Source organism: Bidens hawaiensis, unplaced genomic scaffold (assembly GCF_021521415.1).
Source record: "Bidens hawaiensis isolate Kalapana, Puna unplaced genomic scaffold, B.hawaiensis_p1.1 tig00022295_1, whole genome shotgun sequence".
NCBI classification, from domain to species: domain Eukaryota; kingdom Viridiplantae; phylum Streptophyta; class Magnoliopsida; order Asterales; family Asteraceae; genus Bidens; species Bidens hawaiensis.
Window position 1 is genome coordinate 364,786 of NW_027493461.1, and position 6,216 is coordinate 371,001.

The window sequence follows — 6,216 nt, forward strand, 5'->3', positions numbered from 1 at the left end:
ATAGACTTTATTTTTATACATAACTCCTGGTCCAATTCTTGACCCAACTTATCAAGTTATTTTGTATTACTTGGCCCAATTTTGTTTAGATGGTTTAGTAAATAAAAAAATATTGATATATTATTATCTTTTATTATAAAATATATCTTTTATTTTATATTTTTATTTTACACTTTTGGGGAAAAGAAAAGAAGAAAAATCGCTACATCCATCGTTCCCCTGATCCACAACAGTACACAGCACAATATTATCGGCTTTAGCAAGTGTCCAGACCCGGTCAACACTACACAACACAATATTATTAGATGAATTCGAAGCCCGAGTTTTATAACAACACACCAGATTTAAATTCCATCCTAGTATCTATCCTCATTTTTCTATATTTAAGAAAGCATCATTCAAAGTTCACACTCCCAAACCTGCTGCCAAAAAACCCTCATAAAACCCAACAAAAATCAATTCTCATCTCCGTCACAAAAACCCCCAATTCCCACATCCAAAACCCTAAACCAATCAATGACAAGCCGTAAACTCTTGTTCCACACTCGCCACCGTCACAAACCAATCGCATTAACCCTCTGTTTCATAGCCGCACTCACCTCACTATTATTATTATTACTATACACCATTGACGGAGCAGTGTCTAATAATAATAATTGTAAACACGACGGTAACCCGTTATCGGTGTCCGTGGTCTGGGACCAAAACGGCGTGGGTTTAACATCTGGTGAAGAAGTTTATAATAATAATAATAAGCGGCTTAAAGTGATGGGTTTTGTCGGGATTCAAACGGGTTTTGCGTCGGCGGGTAGACGGAGGTCGTTGAGGATGACGTGGATGCCGTCCGATCATCTTGGACTTCAACGGTAATTAATAACAACAACAACAATAATAATAATAATAATAATAATAATAATGGGTTTCTTTCTAAAGCTCAAGTTCAGCTCGTAAGCGGTTTTTTCAAGCTCGGGCTCGGCGAGTTTATTATTTATTAATTAATTAATATAACATTTTAATTGTTTATAGTATTATGAGAGAAACTTTAAACGAGCCTAAGCTTGGCTTGAGCTTGGATGAAATTAATACATAGAAGTCAAAAAGAGAGAAAACTGAAGCTTGGGTTCGACTTCTTTACTATTTATTAATGGCATTGGTAAAACCCGAGCGTTGAAATCCGTGCGTTGGTAAAACCTACGTGAATTTAGCATGTTTCAGTTACGTTCGTTACGATATTGTATAAACAACGTTGGTAAAGTCTAAGCTTTAAAAGTAAAAAAAAAATCGTCAAAATAACATACAAAAACTAAAATATTTAAAATGGCGTTGATTCGGTCGGTAAAACCCAAGCGTTGTCGGTTGGTTTTGGTTGCATTTTTTACGGTACTGAAACTAAAACATAAAGGTGGTAAAACACCAGTGTTGTCAGTCCCGAACATTACAACAGCGAGTCAACGTGAATTACGGTTTAGTTATCAAATTATAACAAAAAACAAAAAAAAATGCATAGTCCAATCATACGGTGCCACATGGACCAATCATGGTCATGCGGCACCAAACTTTTCATTTGTTATATATAATAATAATTGATATGGTTTTTTAATTGTTTATATTTTTATGAGAGAAACTTTAAGCGAGCCTAAGCTTGAGTGAAATTAATACATATTCAAAAAGAGATGAAAATGCACAAGGCTCAACGAGCCAAAACGAGCTTCCCATACAAGCTCTCGAGCTCAAGAAAGCTCGGGTCATTTTGACCTTTCTATTCATCTGATCTCGAATAGAATAGCTCGTGATTGGCTCAGCCCATTTGCACCCCTAGTACTTAGTAGGGTGCCGAGACGAGTTTCTTCAACTCAAACAACATTACTCGAAATCGGTCAAACTATGACAATTTGGTCCGACTCAGTCAAGTCGAATTTTTGTTGTTTTTCACGTATTTTTCATTGATTTTTGATTTTTTTTCACTGAGATACCTTGGGAGACGAGAATTAAATGATTTCTATGTCTATAATATATAATATTAAATAATGAATATCAACTTTTGAAATACTTAGTATTTGAACACGTATCCTTTTAGTATATATTGATATTGACGTATTTTGTTATAAATATTAGTAAACTTTTGATATTTGACATGTATTATACAGATTGGAAGAGTCAACAGGGCTGGCCTTCAGGTTTGTTATTGGTAAAACCCGCGATAAATCGAAAATGAAAGAGGTGAAGAAAGAAGTGCAGGAATATGATGATTTCTTGCTTTTGGATATTGAAGAGGAGTATAGTAAGCTCCCGTATAAAACGTTAGTGCTGATTACTATTAACAAGTTTATCAAACCAACTTAAATATTTTATTCACAATGTGTGATTACATATACTAGAGAAAAGACTAAGATCAAGGCTTAACAATAGGCCAAGATCAAGCAAAATAAAGACAAGTAATTAACATAGAAGTTACAAATCAATAAGTTACATATTTCAAATTATATTCTAGTCTAATAATTATGATATTATTAAGCCAATTCAATTTCATTTTTATTATTGATTAATTGTGCTTATTACAGGCTAGCTTTCTTCAAAGCTGCCTATGCATTATTTGATTCTGATTTTTATGTTAAAGCGGACGATGACATATAACCAGGTGACCGATTTTTTAGAAGATTCTTTAGTATAAGTCACACTATATAATGTTCTTAGATTTTTGTTTGATTTAATATTAGATCGCCTCTCGTTGCTTTTGGCTAAAGAGCGTCATCACACGCAGACGTATATTGGATGCATGAAGAAAGGCCCGGTGTTCACCGACCCAAAGTTAAAATGGTTAGTTTGTCTACACCTATATTATCATGTTTGTGTTGACAACTTAATATGTGAATATTGAAATAATTAAGTTGTTGATGTAATGCAGGCATGAGCCACTAGGACATATGCTTGGGAAAGAGTATTTCTTACATGCTTATGGTCCAATTTATGCTCTTTCTGGAGATGTTGTTGCAAATTTGGCTGCTTTTAGAAATAACAGGCAAGTATTTTATATTATTATTATTTTATTATTTTTGTTATTATTATTATTTATTATTATTATTATTTATTATTTTTGTTATTATTATTATACTCGCTCTCACATATAGTGCTGATATCATAGAAAACCTAGATGCTATCTTTTTTTTAACGAAAAAGTCGCTCAGCATAATTTTGACCTATACAAGTCCAGCGCATCTCAAAAAAACACTAAGAAGTCCGTCAACGCAAACTTAATATATTAAAGTGTCTGCACTTGTCTAAACGCACACGCTTGTGAAAATAGTATTTAAAATAGTGACCTGTTACGGTTTAAGTTCTTCACAATTTGATGAAATGGCATTCAACTTTTTTGCTAAAAAAAATCATATAATCTAATTTTGACAATTATTCTAAGTATTTTTCCTTAAGTACATGCATAGCAGACGTAAGGACTTTAATATTGCAAAGTTCGGTTAACGAACTTCGTATCCCTCTGACATGTGCTGGGACTTGCATACGTCAAAATTATGTTGAGTGACTTTTTCTTGAAAAATAAGAATGCATCTTCGTATTTTATGATATTTACCTTACAAATCAATAAACTTTTATTTTTACATTTTAGTTAGTTGCAACTCTAATATATGATCATCTTCACTTTATACCTTACAGTTTTCGGATGTTTAGCAACGAAGATGTTACAATTGGCGCATGGATGCTTGCAATGAACGTTAAACATGAGAATAACCACCAACTTTGTCAACCGCAATGCACTGCTACATCCGTTGCTGTCTGGGATATTCCCAAGTGTTCGGGTACATCATTCTTGCAATTTCAACTTTTTTCATAAAAAGAATCAATTCTAATTATCAAAATTCAAAGCTCATTATTTATTACAAAATATTTAATCTTGCAGGGCTTTGTAACCCTGAGAAGAAGATGTTGGAACTTCATCAAATGAAAATATGTTCAGACAGCCCAACTTTAGAATCTAATGAGTAAACATATAATGCATTTTCAAGGCCAAATTTGTGGACTTTTTGTACTTATAGTCAAATCTCTTTTATTATATAATATATACCAACTTGATCAAAGAATTTTAGGGTACAACAATACTTAAAGAGTGTTTTGAGCATGTATTGTTAACAATATTCATGCAGTTTTGTTGTATCATAAGTGTGTATTTCAGCATGTATTGTTAGCAATACTCAATGTGATAACATACAGATAAATAATGCACAGGAAATAAGGTCAATTTAAAAGAAGTGTATATATATTATCAAAATTCTTTTTGTTACACAACAAACCAATGTTGGTTAATCATCGATCTCGTTAAATATTTCGTTAGTTTATTATAGAATAGATAAACTCTGTTATAAAGTTCTGTTAGTATAGTTAGGGTACAAAACGTAAATAATTGATAGTTTGTGTAAAAAATTGTAATTAGGATATCAGAAACGATGCGACGGTTTTATTTAACCGTTGCAATTCTTGCCGGAGTAACCGCCGGAGGCTATAAATACCTCCGGCCACCACCATTGTAAATAATTCGTTTTATATATAAAATCAATAATACAAGATTCGTTAATTGTTAATTGTTGTTGTGTGTGCATTATCGTGTTTTAATCGATCTTGAGGCCGTTAACCAAGAGCCAAAAAATAAAAAAAGACCAATGCAGCCGCACCGTAAAGTCAAAGACAAGGTCAACACATCTCTATGCAGCCACTGTTTTCTCATTTGCTTCTTTCTCTTCCACTGCAGCGACCACGGGGCTGCTAGCAACGGCTACTTTCTCACCCGTTGAATCATTTTCTTTAGTCAACTTAACATATGCGCTTGCTGTTTCTAATGACCCCGAAACAGGGGACAATTTATCCGAATTCTTTGGTTTATTTAAAGCATAACAATGGGGACAATAGTAAGTAATAAATGGAAACTCCTCCTTTCTTGCAAGACCTGCATACAAAACAATATATCAATTATAATGTAATAGCTTAGCATTAAGTCAAAGTCAAAGTCAAAGACAAAGTCAACCTTACCATTATGCATATGACAATTTTCACATATAAGCGCGTACGACTGCGTGGGGTCCTCTCCTACAAGCAATGCTGCGATTCTAGCAATCCAACCGCCATCTTGACCACCAGAAGCTGCAAGATTATGATTCTCAGCAACAAGCTGTCCATGTGGCATGTTTCCAGAAACCTCATTTCCACCAAACTGTGGTGTTTCTTCACTTCCGGGAGATCTAGGATGTGACTGGTTACGTTTCCTGATACCAGTAGTTTGTTGATTTTGAAAGTCAACATCACTGCTTTTTCCTGCAACATGTGCTTCTGGTTGTAATTCATCTGCAAGAACGTGTGCTGCATGATCCGGATCATATTTCTGCAAACGGGCCAAAATAAACAAATATTATTAATATTACGACACAAAAATCTTTAACAGGCAGGTGTATTCAAAGTGTACCTGAATGAGTTGTTGAGTGCTGTAATAATTAGTTCTTTCTTTAAGTTCATCAATTTTTGCTCGTGTTTCATCACGAAGCTTATCTAATGTTTTCTGATCCCTTCGATCACCTACATGACATCACACGGTCAGATGCATTCAGCATTAAAACAAACAATGCAAGCCTAAAAAAAATGGTTGAAGTGGGATTATAAATAAGTATACTTACAAAAGTTAGTAAAACTTGAAAGCCCATAATACAAACCGAACGATAAACAGGTATTAGAAACATCGGTAAGACCCTTAATGATCTCATCCTCCAATCCATATCCAGTGTTCTTGTCACTATAGCATATCCCACCGCAACCAACTGTATAAAGATCGTTTCAGATTGATTATTTCACCAAAAAAAAAAAAAAGCATATATGTCTTAAATTCTAGCTACTCGAGATCGGCTCACTAAAACAGAATTACAAGTTACAATAAAGCTAATAAGTTACCTCAATAATAACAGAAAAGATGATTAAATTCGTGGCGGTTCTTCTCCACCTCAACGATCTCATGTTCATCCTATTAACATAACACCTTCTTCTTTTCTTAAATACTGCAACCGCTTCTCAAAATCATCTCCACGTAATCCAACCACCGCCTTCCAAATCCAGACAACACTCCTCTCTTCTTATTCTTACTATTCACCACCTCTTTCACTTCAATTTAGACATGACAAATCCACCTGGACTCGAATTATTTAGTTGGTTCATGGTAGTCTC

General features: G+C 34.0%; 2 pseudogenes across 2 annotated transcripts; one reads left to right on the top strand and one right to left on the bottom strand.

The window, feature by feature from the left end:
- Positions 1–516: 516 nt before the first annotated feature.
- LOC143565174 (putative beta-1,3-galactosyltransferase 14 pseudogene) lies at positions 517–2,634 on the top strand (annotated as a pseudogene). The gene is made up of 3 exons (XR_013141012.1): positions 517–866; positions 2,148–2,300; positions 2,562–2,634. The product of XR_013141012.1 is annotated as a putative beta-1,3-galactosyltransferase 14 pseudogene (transcript).
- Positions 2,635–4,697: 2,063 nt separating this feature from the next.
- LOC143565175 (uncharacterized protein At2g24330-like) lies at positions 4,698–6,009 on the bottom strand (annotated as a pseudogene). The gene is made up of 5 exons (XR_013141013.1): positions 5,947–6,009; positions 5,676–5,816; positions 5,468–5,577; positions 5,038–5,386; positions 4,698–4,954 (listed from the first exon to the last, which is right to left on the bottom strand). The product of XR_013141013.1 is annotated as an uncharacterized protein At2g24330-like (transcript).
- Positions 6,010–6,216: the final 207 nt, after the last annotated feature.